We start from the raw sequence: 18333 nt of genomic DNA on the forward strand, positions 1-18333 counted from the left end.
GCTAAGCCTGTGTTTCCGTTAATATCATTAACAGAGAAATATATGTTGCAAAAATTGTGACCCTGGCCTCTAAGGGGCCGGAGCGGCGTGGCCCTACAAGGGATATAAAGTAAATTCTTTAAAAATCCTTCTTCTTCTGTTGAAATAAAGGGATTTAGTTCTAATTTGGTCTGAAGCTTCCTTTTGTAATTCTTATATAAACGGTGACCCTGGAACCCCCCAGGGGCCTGAGATGCGGGGACAAATAGGGGAAATATAGCAAATTGTTTAAAACCCTTCTTCTGTGAGAATGAATGGATTTAGTTCTAGTTAAGTCTGACACTTCCTTGGGTGAAGTGGAATCAATTTTGTTTAAACGTTGGGGCTGTTCCCCTAGGGGCAAGAGGGGCGCCTCTTGTTTGTTAACGGATGCTTTACGTTCTATTAATAGCACGAGTATATTATCATAAACTTAAAGTTACTAAATCATTAGATTTACATAGATTTCTTAGGGGTTTTGACTTCCTACAAACGTTCTTATACCTGAAATTAGAAAGTTTTCAAATTTACAACATCTTATTTTAAATATTGGCAATGTTTATCAACGTTAAAATATCGCCAAACACAACAAGAAACTGTATCTGTCGGCATTGGCTGTTTATCACGGAAAGAACCTAGTGCAGCTTTGAGTTCAAAATCGGGATCACTGAAAATCTCATCCGGGTAATGGATATAGATGTAATAACACCACTATAAGAGGCCACTTGTATTCTATCGGTTATATTGGCCTGATTCAGTGAAACAGCCGATACATACATTGATAAGTAAATCAGCATACGTTCTATGAAGCTTTAGAGTATGTGATGAAAATATGACAAGAAGTGAGAGGTATTTTCACCCGTTAATTATGTATATATCATACAGTTGTACATGTACTTTATTAAACAAACATATACATTTTACATAGGTCTAAAATGTATATGTAAGGTATATTTTTGCTTTGAATACATGAAAATACACATACAATTTAGATATATAGTTCGGTTGATTTTTAGCTCACCTGGCCCGAAGGGCCGGTGAGCTTATGTCATGGCGCGGCGTCCGTCGTCCGTCGTCCGTCCGTCGTCTGTCCGTCAACATTTCCTTTAAATCGCTACTAGTCATAGAGTTCTGCATGGATTGTAACCAAATATGGCCACAAACATCCTTGGGGGGAGGGGGAACAGAAACTTGTACAAATTTGTCTCTGACACCCCGGGGGGCAGGAGGGGCGGGGCCCAATAGGGGAAATATAGGTAAATCCTTTAAATCGCTACTTGTCATAGAGTTCTACATGGATTGTAACCAAATTTGGCCACAAACATCCTTGGGGGAAGGGGAACAGAACTTGTATAAATTTTGGCTCTGACCCCCTGGGGGCAGGAGGGGCGGGGCCCAATAGGGGAAATAGAGGTAAATCCTTTAAATCGCTACTAGTCATAGAGTTCTACATGGATTGTAACCAAATTTGGCCACAAACATCCTTGGGGGAAGGGGAACAGAACTTGTATAAATTTTGGCTCTGACCCCCAGGGGGCAGGAGGGGTGGGGCCCAATAGGGGATTTAGAGGTTAATATTAAAATTCCTTTAGAAAAGAAACAATGAACCTGTATTCAGAAAATTATTTGGCATTACAAACCAGGTGAGCAATACAGGCCCTCTGGGCCTCTTGTTTAAAGACGCCCTATCGCTGACAAATGGTATTTTTTCACTATCAAAAACAGGAGCAGACGATTTAATGTTTTTCTTCAGTTACAAAAGTTACTTACTTTACACAATTACCACCATTGAATGAGCTTCTAATTTTATTTCAAGTTAAAAATATGAAAAATAATGCATCCCGAAAAAAACCCGTGGCACTATATCTTATATGGAATTAAGTATTGTTTGCGCATGCACCAAAGGCAAAAGAAATTATTTTATACCATTTTTTGTGTAAATTAGACATATGTACACGATTAAACACCAATTATTGTTCAAATGATAAATATCATTTATGCTCTGTCGGCGGTGGAGCATCTTAAGTAAATCAGATGGAAAAAGGTTATATAACTAGTGACATGTAGCTATATAGGGGAATGTCCATTAGACGGATAGACATTATAACTAGGGATATATATATAGGTATATTTATTACATAATTTGTTTACACCAATTCATATTCGAGGAAATACAATATTTTCAACGACTTTTAATTAATATAAACTTCCGAGGAATCGCGCGTAACAGTGAGTTACGTTGTTATGACGTCACAAAGGTTCACGCTCAATTTCGCGCTAGCTTTATAGATCTCGAATCAAGCACGTCATGTAGACGTTTATCGAGTAGAGGACGGACACGGCGATGTATTAGATTAAAAGGCTGCATGCAGGTCTAATAATGTTAAAGAAGACAATAAGACATTCAAACTGGAGATACAACGTGACGTACGTGGGTAATACCTTAATCTTCAATAGGACTTGAAGCTTCTCCGTACGGTACGGTGCTGTTGATTTTGTTTTATTTAAAGTGATTGTCGTATTCGTTTTATAAAATATTCAACTAAAAAAATAGTGATTATATAATAAAACAAATATTTCATGAGTTTCTGTGCACTAGTTCATAATATTTACCCCTCGGTGGTGGTCAACAAATATCATATTGCACGAGGCCGAACCTCGGGTAAATACATTAGATTATGAACTAGAGCACAGTAACCCATGAAATATTTGCATAATTTAGGGAATTTCCATTAGACAGATAGACTATAACTAGGTATTTATAGGGAATGTCCATTAGACGGATATATATTATAACTAGGGCTATATAAGGAATGTCCATTAGACGGATATATATTATAACTAGGGCTATATAGGGAATGGCAATTAGACGGGTAGAGACTATAACTAACGATATATAGGGAATGGCAATTAGACGGATATATATTATAACTAGGGCTATATAAGGAATGTCCATTAGACGGATATATATTATAACTAGGGCTATATAAGGAATATCTATTAGACGGATATATATTGTAACTAGGGCTATATAGGGAATGTCCATTAGACGGGTATACTAGGGCTATATAGGGAATGTCCATTAGACGGATAGACATTATAACTAAGGATATATAGGGAATGTCTAATATTGATATAATGATAAAAGAAATACATGTACCTCATTAGTTCGCTAAACATGCCTATATTATTAGTTTTTCCATATAAGAAAACTGATATACTAGGCCATTTTTTTTAAAAAACCTAATAATATTGGCAGGTTTAACGAGCTAGTACCTAATATGACAAATGAAAATAAAATAATGTAAGAAGCAAGTATAAAACCTTATAATATAATGAAAACTCTTCCTTAAAGCTGCAACAACCAGTACAATATATGAATATTTACACTTAGAAACTCTTCACAAAACTTCTGCATACGTTTCAACGTTTATTAGATTTAACACAGTAATCAGGTACTTGTAGTCGATAAATTGGTGTTTTCAGTCGACAGCAGATATATCCATCAGATAGATGAGGTTTCCTTCGGTAAATGTTCCCACATCGCGCATGCACACAGGGATTGTTTACCTCGCCGAAAGATAATGATATGAAATAGTGACTAGGTCGTTCCTATTTATTTTTAGTTTTTTCTTCATTTTGAACAAAATGGTTATACAGACTTTTAAATTTTGTTATAAACACAAAGTACATAACTTTTACCATTATTTTCAGTTCTATAATTCGTTTTATCTTTTATAACATGATTTTTTTAACGATTTTGTCCCTTTAAAAGGTAAATAGGTTGAGAATAATCGGAAAAGTATCATCATGGTATCGATAGTACATTGCAAACTTTTATTGTATGTGTCGTTCCTGTCTTCGGCGGCATGCTTCAGTGATATAGCACTGTAAAAAGGGCAAAAGTTCCACTATACAAAAAGACACAACATGAATATACCGCAGTCTCCCAAAACACGCACCTCGCACAACATACACGCAACACACTACATGCAAGGGAGGCCGTCTTTGCATGACCGTAGCTGTTGGTAGGACGTTAATTGAATCAAACAAACAAACAAAAAAGAATTAAAATTCCTTGTGTCAAAAGTCCATTTTCGAGTATCGTTTTTAGTTTTTGTGATTTCGTGGTTGTTCTACCGGGTGGGGTGTGTTGCTTGGTATCATGATCGTAAAGGCGACTAAATTTAGGATCTTATCTTTTCTCTTCTTCCTTACTGACTTTATCTTTCCTAATGCCTCCCTTGGCACCACCTTAGGGAGTGGGACGACTGGTTCGCCCGTTGTCAGTATAATGTGACCGGGTGGGGTGTGTTGATTGGTGTCTTCGGCGGCATGCTTCAGTGATATAGCACTATAAAAAGGGCAACACTTCCACTATACAAGAAGACTCAACATGAATATACCGCAGTCTCCCCAAACACGCACCTCGCACAACATACACGCAATCACTGCATACATTGGAGGCCGTTCTTACATGACCATAGCTGTTAATAGGACGTTAATTAATCAAACAAACAAATCTAACTTTTGGCTTTGAGTTGAGCGTTCGCCCCTGTGAGGAAGGCTCTGGGTTCTGTCCCCTCACCGAGACACACCAAAGTCTATAAAAGTGGTGTTTCTGCTCCTGCTTAGCGCTCAATGGGACGACGACTGGTTCGCCCCTTGCCAGTATAATGTGACCGGGTGGGATGTGTTGCTTGGTGTCTTCGGCGGCATGCTTCAGTGATATAGCACTGTAAAAAGGGCAACAGTTCCTCCATACAAGACACAACATGAATATACCGCATTCTCACAAACACGCACCTTGCACAACATACACGCAACACAACACATACACGGGAGGCCGTCTTTACATGACCATATAGCTGTTAGTAGGACGTTAATGAATCAAACAAACAACAAACAAACTATAATAAATATGTCGGTTAACTCCAATTGTTTAAAAAATTGCATTCAATCTCCTACCAAAATTTCTTTTTCATATAAACGAAAGATCATCTTAGTTGTTTACAGACTCTCATACAGATTCCAAGGGGATAGGCCAGTGTGTATACACAGGTACTTTATGGCCAAACATCTCATGGTGTGTATATATGTTAGTCTGTCAATAAATGAGCATGATTCTTATCCCTATTCGAAAACTAAAATCAGTAGGAATATGAATTTCAAATAATTAAACTTGTACATTGTATCAAGTCATTTTCAATTAAAAATGAAATTGAAGTTATCCCCCTTAGTAGTAATTACTTTTTTACTGTACTGTAAGTTTTATATATATACATATGTATGTATTAATGAATGCAGAATGAATTTATGTTTGTACTTAAAAATATGAACTGGAGAGAACTTAACTAGGCGTAGCCTGATATCCGATCCTTTTGATGTATATAATGTTAACATTGGTGGAATTGAAATAGGTGTGAAAGGAAGTATTCATATTTTCACTATTAAGTTAATTCCACACAGTTTTAACTGCTATATGGAAGTATTCATATTTTCACTGTTAATTCCACACAGTTTTAACTGGTATATGGAAGCTACAGCAACTTGTTAATTACAGGGATATGGAAAGGACAATTGTATATCAAACTAATTATTAAATCAATAAAATTGTCAGGTATCAACTGATCTGTCCCTAAACTATTATTTGAATTACTTGAAAAGAAAATATTATATATTGTAATTTAATATCATATTTCAAATTAATACTTGTTTTGTTTGTTTGATTAATTAACGTTCTATTAACAGCTATGGTCACGTAAGGCGTTAGAATTGTACCTGCTGCCCCTATTGCATGATTGTAAAAGGCGACTAAATTTAGGATCTTATCTTTTCTCTTCTTCCTTACTGACTTTATCTTTCCTAATGCCTCCCTTGGCACCGCCTCACTTTCGGCCTTGAGTTGAGCGTTCGCCCCTGTGAGGAAGGCTCTGGGTTCTGTCCCCTGGCCGAGACACACCAAAGTCTATAAAAATGGTAGTTTCTGCTCCTGCTTAGCGTTCAGCATACAGGGAGTGGAACGACTGGTTGGCCCGTTGTCAGTATGTGACCGGGTGCGGTGTGTTGCTTGGTGTCTTCGGCGGTATTGAGAAATGAGTTATACTTCATTGCAAAGGATATAATTTAAATTTTATTTTTCTAAATATAGTTTTCACATTTTACCTTTAGGGTAGGTGAGGTCAAAGATCACGGGAACTAATATCTTTCATTGAAAAAAAAAATGTTTTTGCGTTTCCTTTGGTTTTTTCATTATCAGAAAAGCATCAAGAAGCCTAATTTGATGTTACATTCTAAACTACAAAGATTTCTGAAGATGATCCTATAAGATGGACCAGTAACTACTGAATATAAAATTTTGACAAAGAATTTCGCAATACGACCTGCAATAGAAAAAAAACAACAAAAATGACAATATTGACAGCAGAATTATGCATTTATTAACAGGTGTTATGAGATACATTTGTTATAGCAGATTAATGATTTCAAAAAGATGTTTTTGCATTGTTTGGCAAATTCAAGAGCCTTTAACTTAAAATATCCCATATTGTTCGTAAACCTTGAATGTATATCAAGCCATGCTAGCAACAAGGGAGATAATTCATTAATTTGCATGTTACTAATTTGTTTCAATATAGGCTGAACATTAATTTATTCCCAATCACACTCTGTCTTATTATGTCCACCAAACGAAGTGGGGGGACATATTGTTTTTGCTCCGTTTCTTATTATTATTACAAGCTAACCGATACTTACATTTTATATATCATTGGCTTCTTAGGTAAAATATGTGTTCTCGTTTAAATATCACATACAGTATATATAACAATAATGACAATAAAAAAACTAATATAATTTTATAACAGATACGTATAATTCATTTTTCACAAAAAAATAATGCGGGCAGCCACTTGAAATATCATGATACACACGTGATATTGAATGTATATCAAGCCATGCTAGCAACAAGGGAGTTAATTCATTAATTTGCATGTTACTAATTGGTTTTAATATAGGCTGAACATTAATTTATTCCCAATCACACTCTGTCTTATTATGTCAACCAAACGAAGTGGGGGGACATATTGTTTTTGCTCCGTTTCTTCTTATTATTATTATTACAAGCTAACCGATACTTACATTATATATATCATTGGCTTCTTAGGTAAAATATGTGTTCTCGTTTAAATATCACATACAGTATATATAACAATAATGACAATAAAAAAGCTAACCTAATTTTATAACAGATACGTATAATTCATTTTTCACAAAAAAAAAATAATGCGGGCAGCCACTTGAAATATCATGATACACACGTGCATATCAAAAGTTATCCAATACTTTTAAATGACATATGTATCAAATTACTAATAAACGTTTCTGTCATAATTTGCGTGCCCCTGTGTTTTGGCTGAGGTGACCAAGATTGCATTTTACGGATTCGGAATAGCAGTTGAAACTGCTTGTTTTACACATGTTCAGAGAAATTTAATTGTCAAAAACAGATATATTTAGATTTAATATCCCATGAAAAGTTACATAATATAAGACCACGATCGAGAGCATCGTGGGTAGCGTTAGGCCAAGGACGTCTCCTTGTAGGCGGTGTATGGGATTTGCAAATTATTTAGTCTAGATGAAATAAATGGTTATTCTAGGTACTGGTGTATGTAAATAATGAATGTACTTGCAATATTTCCAACGTTGGAATTTTTATTTTGCTATAATTAATATCGATGCCGCCACCGTTTGTGCGATGAGATGAGGAGTTGTTGCCGAGTCATCTTGGTTTTCACTGTCGACACCAAAATGAAACTTGTATTGTAAGATAGTGAACGTGTATTATGTTTATCCTGCAAATTTTTCATTATATATACAAAAGATGGTATTCAAAACGAAAGCAAATTGCCTGTTATTTACACGACTTCGCTCAAAGCGAAGTGCTTCTTTGACGACCAAGAAAAGATGCACTCACTCAACGGAATGAGTGTGTACTCCTTTTTACTACCTTGGGAAATATGTCAGCGATTGTTTGGCGGAACTTACCGCCGTTTCAGTCACTCCTACTAAAAGTGACGTCACTGGAATGTTCGGGATCAAGTCATTAAATTTAGAAATTGAATCAAACGAAAGAAATTAAACATTTATTTACTGATATCGTAATGTTTTCCTGTTACAACTATTACAGGAATTTCTTATTATCCGGTATCGAGTTCTGTGTCCGACTTATGTCGATATTAGTGCTATAAGTGCATTGTTTCTTGATATTGTTCCGCTTGTTTTGTTGACTTTAAATTCGTAAAATGAACTTAACCCGCGAAGGGCGTCAGAACGCTTGTTTTCAACGGGAATAAACACCGTGGTGATAAAGACCTTTCAAGTATGGCAACAGTGAATAATTTCATCAGGGAAATAGGGACACAAAAAGTCGATTTTCTCCAAAAGTAAGTAAGTTACACTACATTAATTTTGCTGGAACACTTAAAAAGTCGTTCTGATTTTAGAACAATTGGAATTATGAAGATATCTCTTACAGTATTTTTATTATTATTATTATATATAATGTAAGTTAATTGTTATTATTTTTATTCTTATTTCTTCCACTTTCTTCCGCAGCTTTTCTCAGAAACTGCTGGGCCGATGATCATGAAACTTGGTAGACAGACTCTATAGGGTGTGGTGTGGTGCATAAAGGTGGTTATTTTTCGGGACCGGAAGTCGAAGATGGCCGCCAGGGCCCATTTCCTGTTTTCGGTCTCCGATCTCAAAGAAAATTGGTCTGTAGGGGTTTTAAGGGATGGCGAACAACATGCAAACAATTTTGTGAAGGTTTTAGTATTCCAAGATGGCCGCTGGCCCACTTCCTGTTTTCAGGTTTTGGTCTTCGATCTCAATGAAAATTGGTCTATAGGGGTTTTAAGGGTTGGCGAACATCATGAAAACATTTTCGTGAAGATTTTTGGTATTCCAACATGGCTGCTGGCCCACTTCCTGTTTTCAGGTTTTGGTCTCCGATCACAAAGAAAATTGGTCTATAGGGGTTTAAGGGATGGCGAACAACATGCAAACATTTTCGTAAAGATTTTAGTATTCCAAGATTGCCGCTGGCCCAATTCCTGTTTTCAGGTCTGGTCTTTATATCTCAATGAAAATTGGTCTATAGAGGTTTAAAGGGATGGTGAACAACATGCAAACATTTTTGTAAAGATTTTGGTAATCCAAGATGGCCGCTGGCCCACTTCCTGTTTTCAGGTTTCGATCTCCGATCTCAATGAAAATTGGTATGTAGGGGTTTTAAGGGATGGCGAACAACATGCAAACATTTTCATAAAGATTTTAGTATTCCAAGATGGCCGCTGGCCCACTTCCTGTTTTCAGGTTTCGGTCTTCTATCTCAATGAAAATTGGTATATAGGGGTTTTAAGGGATGGCGAACAACATGCAAACATTTTTGTCAAGATTTTGGTATTCCAGGATGGCCGCTGGCCCACTTCCTGTTTTCAGGTTTCGGTCCCCGATCTCAATGAATATTGGTCTATAGGATTATTTAGGGATGGCGAAGAACATGCAAACGTTTTCGTAAAGATTTTGGTATTCCAAGATGGCCGCTGGCTCATTCCTGTTAATCAGGTTTCGATCTCCGATCTCAATGAAAATTGGTCTACAGAGGTCTTAAGGGATGGCGAACAACATAAAGAGATTTTCATAAAGATTTTTGGTATTCCAAGATGGCCGCTGGACTAACTTCCTTTTTTTTATATTTTGGTCTCTGATTTCAATGAAAATTAGAATATAGGGGTATTAAGGGATACTGAATAATATGATAACAAATTTATAAGATTGTCCCTGGGCCAACTTCCTGTTTTCAATTTTTCGTCAGCAATTCATTGAAAATTGGTAAATGGGGGTTTTAACTTAAAATTCACGCAGGAACAAGGCATGACCAGGTCCTGGGTCATGACCACCGAGTTATGTAAGTTATGTACATTTTAGGAGAACCTGAATTCCTATATAAAAGTACATCAAAATTCTCACAAGATGTCCATATACACTGTGCAACTGCATTCTTGATTTGTTGCAATTGGGGATGCGTTTGGGGGACTATGTAATTGTGTCCATTACAATCAGTACTTGTTCATCAATTACATCCAACATGAAATATTTATTGAAATATATAAAAACAATTTAAACAATTTCGTTACTTATATTTAATATCTATTATTTCTAACTATATGAGAAACAACTCCACACAAAATCCTAAAGAAGTAAAAAGAACTCCATACAATGATGTAGTTAATCAGGGCAACAACACCTGTATAAACATCACTTTCTATACAAAACGGCGACTACTATATGAATACACGTATTTCAAAAAAATAAAATTACAATGACATTATTTAAGGATTAATTTGAATAGATCATCATTTTGGGACTCTTCTGTCTATAAAATCATTAGGCTGTCATCTCAGCCAATCAGAACAATGTTATAAACGGTGACGCCATTTTTTTTTCATTATAAGCTGATAAACTAAATTTCTAATCCAATGGAAATGCTGTTACAAGCAAAATTGAACTATACGTGTATTGTCAAATATGGAAACTTCACTAGAAATTAAAACAAAATACATTGAACACCTTCCCCTAATGACCTTATACTTATTTTTAAGAGCTACTGGACCAACTAAAATGTATAAGCCCCCATCAATGACTTAGCACATACCTATTTTCAAATCAGAGCTTGAGACCCTGGGAATTAGACATACTAATTATATAACTCCATAACTAAGACCTTATATTATTTAAAAACTATAGTCCTCAGACTGTATCTTACAAATTGTACAAATATACAAATGTTTAGTACATTATTGTCAGAAATAAATACATAAATACGTTTAAAGAAAACTGAAACCTTAAATATTTTACAGTTTTAGTAACTGTTTTGATTCAGTATAACAATCAATTCAGTTAACATTTCCTCTTCCGATAGTTGCCTCTTACTTTGTACCAATCCTGAATTTTAACACTCTCAGCACTTCCATCATGCCACAACTTAAAACAGTTTCTATCTCTGGTCAAACAAAGACCAACATTACACTCCTCACATTTCATCACTGTCTTTCTACTAGGCAAAGGAAGCCCTTGTATACTGGCTTTAGCATTACACATTACACAATCAACTCTCTTTTCTGATACAACTGGTAAACATGATAATACAGCTTTCTTCTCTTTCTTTCCATAAGTATCAAAAATATATTGGAAAATGCTTTTCCTAAATTCAAGCTGTCAAAAATGTGATGGCAAATTACTTGTAGACTGCTTATACAAAACAAATCCATTTACAATCATAATGTCAATAGAATGAAACAAGAGGCCCAGAGGGCCTGTATCGCTCACCTGGTTTGTAATGCCTAGGAATGTTCTGAATTCAAGTTCATTGTTTCTTTTCTGAATTCCCCTATTAGGCCCCACTCTTTCTGCCCCAGGGGGTCAAAGCCAAAATTTATACAAATTCTCTTTCCCCCAAGGATGTTTCTGGTCAAATTTGGTTACAAGCCATGCAGAACTCTAGAACAAGTAGGAATTTATAAGATTACCTCTATTTCCCCTATTGGGCCCGCCCCTCCTGCCCCCGGGGGGTCAGAGCATAAATTTATACAAGTTCTGTTCCCCTTCTGCCAAGGATGTTTGTGGCCAAATTTGGTTACAATCCATGCAGAACTCTAGGACAAGTAGCGATTTAAAGGATTTACCTCTATTTCCCCTATTGGGCCCCACCCCTCTTGCCCCCAGGGGATCAGAGCCAAAATTCATACAAGTTCTGTTCCCCTTCCCCCAAGGATGTTTGTGGCCAAATTTGGTTACAATCCATGCAGAACTCTAGGACAAGTAGCTATTTATAGGATTTACCTCTATTTCCCCTATTGGGCCCCGTCCCTCCTGCCCCCGGGGGTCAGAGCCAAAATTCATACAAGTTCTGTTCCCCTTCCCCCAAGGATGTTTCTGGTCAAATTTGGTTACAATCCATGCAGAACTCTAGGACAAGTAGCAATTTATAAGATTACCTCTATTTCCCCTATTGGGCCCCGCACCTCCTGTCCCCGGGGGGTCAGAGCCAAAATTTATACAAGTTCTGTTCCCCTTTCGCCAAGGATGTTTGTGGCCAAATTTGGTTACAATCCATGCAGAACTCTAGGACAAGTAGCGTTTTATAGGATTGACCTCTATTTCCCCTATTGTGCCCCGCCCCTCCTGGGGGGGTCAGAGCCAAAATTTTTCCAAGTTCTGTTCCCCTTCCCTCAAGGATGTTTGTGGCCAAATTTGGTTACAATCCATGCAGAACTCTAGGACAAGTAGCGTTTTATAGGATTTACCTTTATTTTCCCTATTGGGCCCCGCCCCTCCTGCCCCCGGGGGGTCAGAGCCAAAATTTATACAAGTTCTGTTCCCCTTCCCCCAAGGATGTTTGTGGCCAAATTTGGTTACAATCCATGCAGAACTCTATGACTAGTAGCGATTTAAAGGAAATGTTGACGGACGGACGACGGACGCCGCGCCATGACATAAGCTCACCGGCCCTTCGGGCCAGGTGAGCTAAAAATAGAACTTTCCACCAATGAAATTTACTTCTTAAATATGAAGGATACTGTGTGACATATTGGTTACTTTTATCTACACCAAGCATACCATAATTATAGGAGTTTACAATAGCAGGCTGTGACACAGTGGTTTTCTTAAAACCAGTTCTATGTTTAATAGTACGAACACAAGACGTAACATCTGAACCCTTGTGAATAGGTGACACAATAGTAACAGTTCTACAATCTTTCCATTGAACAGTGACATATCCATCCTGCCTATGCCATCTAAAATCACCTCTACATGCAACTTTTTCCCACTGTTCTACAGAGGTTTTAAAACATAATGGCATTGCTGAACTATTTTTCCTGACAGCACCAATAAGATTGTTTGTTTGTTTGTTTGATTAATTTACGTCCTATTAACAGCTATGGTCATGTAAGGACGGCCTCCCATGTATGCAGTGTGTTGCATGTATGTTGTGCGGGGTGTGTGTTTTTGGGAAACTGCGGTATATACATGTTGTGTCTTCCTGTATAGTGGAACTGTTGCCCTTTTTATAGTACTATATCACTGAAGCATGGCGCCGAACTGACAACGGGCGAACCAGTCGTCCCACTCCCTGCAGAAACTACCACTTTTATAGACTTTGGTAAGATAGGTGGATTTGGATAATAAATCTTTTATCAAATACACAGATGTATAAAAATTGTCTACAAATAAATGATAACCTTGATACAACAAGGGAGATATAAGATTAAAAACAACACTGTATGCTAAACCTTTCCCCTTGTCAAGAATTTCTGACCTCTTTTTACCCAAGTAAACATAAAAATTGTAGGTATATCTAGTTTCAGTATCTGCAAGAATCCATAATTTTAAACCAAATTTAACAGGTTTATCTTTTATAAATTGACGGATTCCAGAAAACCTGTGTCTTGAGGCCACCATTCTTTCGGCAATTGCTACATTACGGAACGGTTGAAAGAGTTCTTGTGAAGTCTTGTTTATATGGTCTGGTTTCTGACCAGAAACGACCAATGGGTTGTTTCTGGTCAGTTTGTCTTCTACAACAAAAAATAAGCAAGTGATACAACAGACCTGCATGTGTATATAATAAAAAACGCAACATAATTTGAAGAAGTATATTACATACAATTATACAGCTTGTAAATGCTGATATTGTATCACCAATATACATGACTGTATGTTATATCATGGCTATATAAACAAGGATGGATAGAAGGACAAAGTGACTACAATTACATGCCTCAGAAAAGGGGAAAATAATTATGGTGCATTTGAAAAACAGTTATGTACTGGTATATATTTACTTTTATCAATATCGACTGGAGGTGTTATCTGCAGGAATGATAGGATAGCCTGGAACCTTCTCTTTGACAGTAGTAACGGCACTGGGTTGAATCTGTATAGACAGCTGGATGTCCAGTACCTATCCATTGTTGATATCTTTGTGAATGGCATGTATATTATTATGCCAATAAGCCTTAAGCAAATTAAATCAGATATCAGTGAGAATTCTTGTTGGCATATGATGATGGCAATAAACCAATTAATAAAATGCACATGCCTGGCATACAGGAAGGTGCAATTTGTTTTGTTTGTATTATTCACATAAGAAATTGAAATATAAATATGTAATACATTAACAAAGGTTAATTAATGAAGTGAAGTTTAGTCTTCAATCAATATCTTATGACAGATGAAATCGGTTTGTATTTTATTAGTTTAATGTCCTATTAACAGCCAGGGTTGTGTAAGGATGTGTCAGGTTTGTTGGTGGATGAAAGTCAGAGTACCCGGAGAAAAACCCTTGAACAGCGGCCAGTACCCAGTACCTGGCAACTTACCTACATGGGATTTGAACTCATGACCCAGAGGTTAAGGGCTTGTGGTAAAATGTCGAGACATCTTAACCACTCGGCTACCGCGGCCCCTTGATGGAATGGTAGCCATGTACATGTTTACATTACATACAATATATATGATATGTGTACTATACTTACTTATACATTTCCTCCTCAGTCACTCTGCACCAAGTTCCATCCGGCTGTGCATATGACGTAAACTGACCCTTTGCAATCAAGGACTCAGCAAAGGCGTTGGTGGCAATACAAAGGGACACTATCAGCTGGGATGTAAGGAAGAGCTTCAGAAACTCCATTGGTGACTTAGTACTGAGAGAGTTTCTGAAACAAAATCCCAAATCTACAGTAGATACAACAATACACATTATTTTTACCAGCTAACTACTATGCATGGTGTTGCATTTGATTGTATTTATGTATTAACAAATACTTTAAGCATTTACATAAAGAAGTACTACATTATATAATTATCAATTAAAACAAATAAATCAAAAATAAAAAGTGCATCATTACAGTATCTTATTGTCATATATATATAGTATTTTATAACCAAGAGATTGTTATTAATTCTGTCATTTCTGATTGCTCATGAATTAAATTCATTCATACAGTTAGACACACACACCTAGAAAGATAGAGGTATTAAAAAGAAAAAAATATGCATTTTACTTTTTTCTATTGATGAATAAAATCTGTTATGGTTGATTTAGAATAAAGCAGCTAGACTAATGCCATGTAAGAAAGTAATAGGTATTGAAATGTGATGAAAGGCTGATCGGTATTCAGAGAGAAAACTGGATGTCACTGCAGGTGCCAGGGACCAGTATATTTGGTCAGTATAGGCAGCTTTCCAGATTACACAGGTTTTAATTACATAAATTATGAAGAACCAGTGTCATACAATCATGCAGGAATGAACAGGGATACAGATTACACAAGGATCGATTTATACAAGTTTTACTTATAAACCATCTACAAGTACAAGATTCTGGTTTGAACTTGCAACCCTGAAAGTATCGAGGGCTTTGTAAAGCTATTTAAGGATTTTAGTTATATAATGAACATATAGTTTAGATGAGGAACAAAATATTCAATATATGCATACTTCCTGAGTCTTCCTGTGTTTACACCTGGTGGTTGGTGGGGTGTAAAAGGGGCTGTTTTGGGGTCTGGGCATGCCTCATCCTCTACTGTTTCATCTTGCCAGTAAACACCCTCCAATGGCTCCTGAGACCCCATAAAACTTGAACCCTGGGAGTCATTTCTGAAAATTAAAATTGATGATCAAATACTTGATAATAATAATAACTTGATTAGGTATAGGCCTATATATACACAGGTATTAATTTTATGGTATTTTTAATTATACTGTATAAAATATACACATATACATGTACATGACAAATGTGTATGTATACATGCAGTTACAGATCACTGTATAAGTTAGAACATTGTTTGGTGTAAAAATATTAAATCAGAATATAAATCATCAGAAAAAGCTACATGTACAATGTACATTGTAGCTGTAACATATATTATAGATATTAAAAGATTTGCTATAAACCTCTGATGACAATAACTTTTTTATCTATTTACCTCTCTAATGACTTTTTTTATTTGAAATTAATTTCTTTCATTCATATTAAATTGTGAAAAAATTACATCAGTAAATATATACATTACATTGATGTGTGTACATTGTATCTCGACTAGCAAAGTTTTTTCAATGTAAGCCTAATAGAAAACATACCCATCAACATAGTCATCATCTGACTGCACATAGTCTGGGTCATCCAACATATCATCTAGATATTCCTCCTCTTCCTCTGACATGCCTTTATCAAGGGTTTCATGTGGTTCATAGTACCCATCAAAATCTTAAAAAAGAAAATACACATTAGTGTAAATTGAAAATTAGCAAAACAGTTTACATATATTAGCCTCCTTCTATCACTTTTTATCAATGTTTACACTATCTTATACTCAAAACAATGTTTTTTTAAATGTATTAATGTGTATGTACATGTACATGTGAGACAATAATTAAAATGCCCATTTTAAAAATCAACTGCAATGTAAAATAATGTCTTTGGCAAGTGCATGATGCAAATTGGATAAGGCTATGACACTGATAATACATGTAGATATACATACATGTAAATTTGCATGTAGATACAAATGTAGGTCTTTTTCAAAATTGTATATTGCTGTGACTACAATTTAATAGCCTATAAATTATTTTACATAATAAACACAGTGACACAGCTACCTACATACGTACATGTACCTGTAATGATCGATTAACCCATAAAACTTCCAGATGAATCTGTTTCATTTGTATAACATGTACCAGGAATTATGGGACAAAGAAGTCAATTTAACATTGTACAGTATGTTGACAAAATATTGTCAAATTTCCGAGGAGGTTTAATTGCCACAGATCTGTGCTACCTAGGGAACTGGGTTGCCACAAAAGAGCACCTGTTAATTTGTGATGCGCACGAGACCTATAAATCACAACTAGAATTACTGATATACCTAGTCTTTTATGACATCTAGACCTAATCATAATCATGCCTACGATCTTTTCACAACGAACTCGTCCCAACTTCTAACTAGCCCCGCTATTTCAAATATAACTAATAGAACAAATTGGAACTTATACATTATATATATGAACGGTAAGCTTATGATCATTACTACGTTTGATTGAACTTAACGACTTGGTAAAAATAATAGAGCAACCAAATTCGAATCGTGTTTGTTTTCATTTCCATACGTTTCTATGGACGCTATCCAAGGGACAACACTCTTGAGTGTTTCCGTTACTATACATGAACAATGTATCAAATCTAAACTTCAAATTAAAACTCCAACTCTATGATGATTTTGGGATTAATAGTTACCATCGTTTGCACCGCCAGGAAGCTCCGGGGCTGCAGCGTTGACGTCCGATAAATCGTCCATGTTTGGGCTACTGGAATGTTGTATTCAGCATCCCATAATAGTGTGAAAAGCGGTTCTATTTTTAGATTTCACCAGCGAAATAAAGTGACACGTACCTGTAGATGTTCGTGATTTGTTGTTAATTTGTAAACTTCAGCAATAGTTTGATATATCGATTAAATATCGAGACTGTAGTTGGTTTAGCAATGCCACGATCATGACGTTGCTGTAAACAAAAACAAACGTCATAATTTGTTACATCGCTTGCGGTAACTTTCCGATTTTCCGTTTGAAGATGGTTAAGTAATTTCGCGATAATTCCGTTTCTAGAACACCAATTTTCAAAACTAAAGCTGTTTTGAGAAGGAAATATCTATGACATTAACATATTGTGTTTTCATGAAAATAAAAGGTATAAAAATATTTATCTTTCATCGCAGAACACGCACAAATGCAATTTTATTGGTGAAAATCGCATACATTTTTTATAACAGATTTTTTTCCTAACATAATTATACAATAATTACTAAAGAAAAACACCATTTTCTTACTTGGAATCTCAGCTTTTTATTGATATATATTATTTAACACTGCAATACTTTAGTTTTGCTTTTCGAGTGGTTTATTGACGAAACATGTTGACAAATTTAACGTTATTTTCGGCACTTTTTTAACGGACGTTTTTAGGTCATCCTGACCGAATGACCTATTGTCATCGTGTTTCGTCCGTCGTGCGCCGTGCGTAAGACTATTTATACAAAAGCCTACTCCTCCTTTGATGGATTTCATCCATATTTGGTCTGAAGCATTATTAGGGAAGGACAATCATATTTTATATAAATGAGCCTAGTCCGACCCCTAGGGGCTGAGGGGTGGGGCACCAAAAGGGCAAATTTTCTTA

General features: G+C 36.0%; 1 pseudogene; it reads right to left on the minus strand.

The window, feature by feature from the left end:
• Positions 1-10157: 10157 nt before the first annotated feature.
• Positions 10158-18097, minus strand: LOC138332085 (piggyBac transposable element-derived protein 4-like; annotated as a pseudogene).
• Positions 18098-18333: the final 236 nt, after the last annotated feature.

Source organism: Argopecten irradians, chromosome 9 (genome assembly GCF_041381155.1).
Source record: "Argopecten irradians isolate NY chromosome 9, Ai_NY, whole genome shotgun sequence".
Taxonomy (NCBI): Eukaryota; Metazoa; Mollusca; class Bivalvia; order Pectinida; family Pectinidae; genus Argopecten; species Argopecten irradians.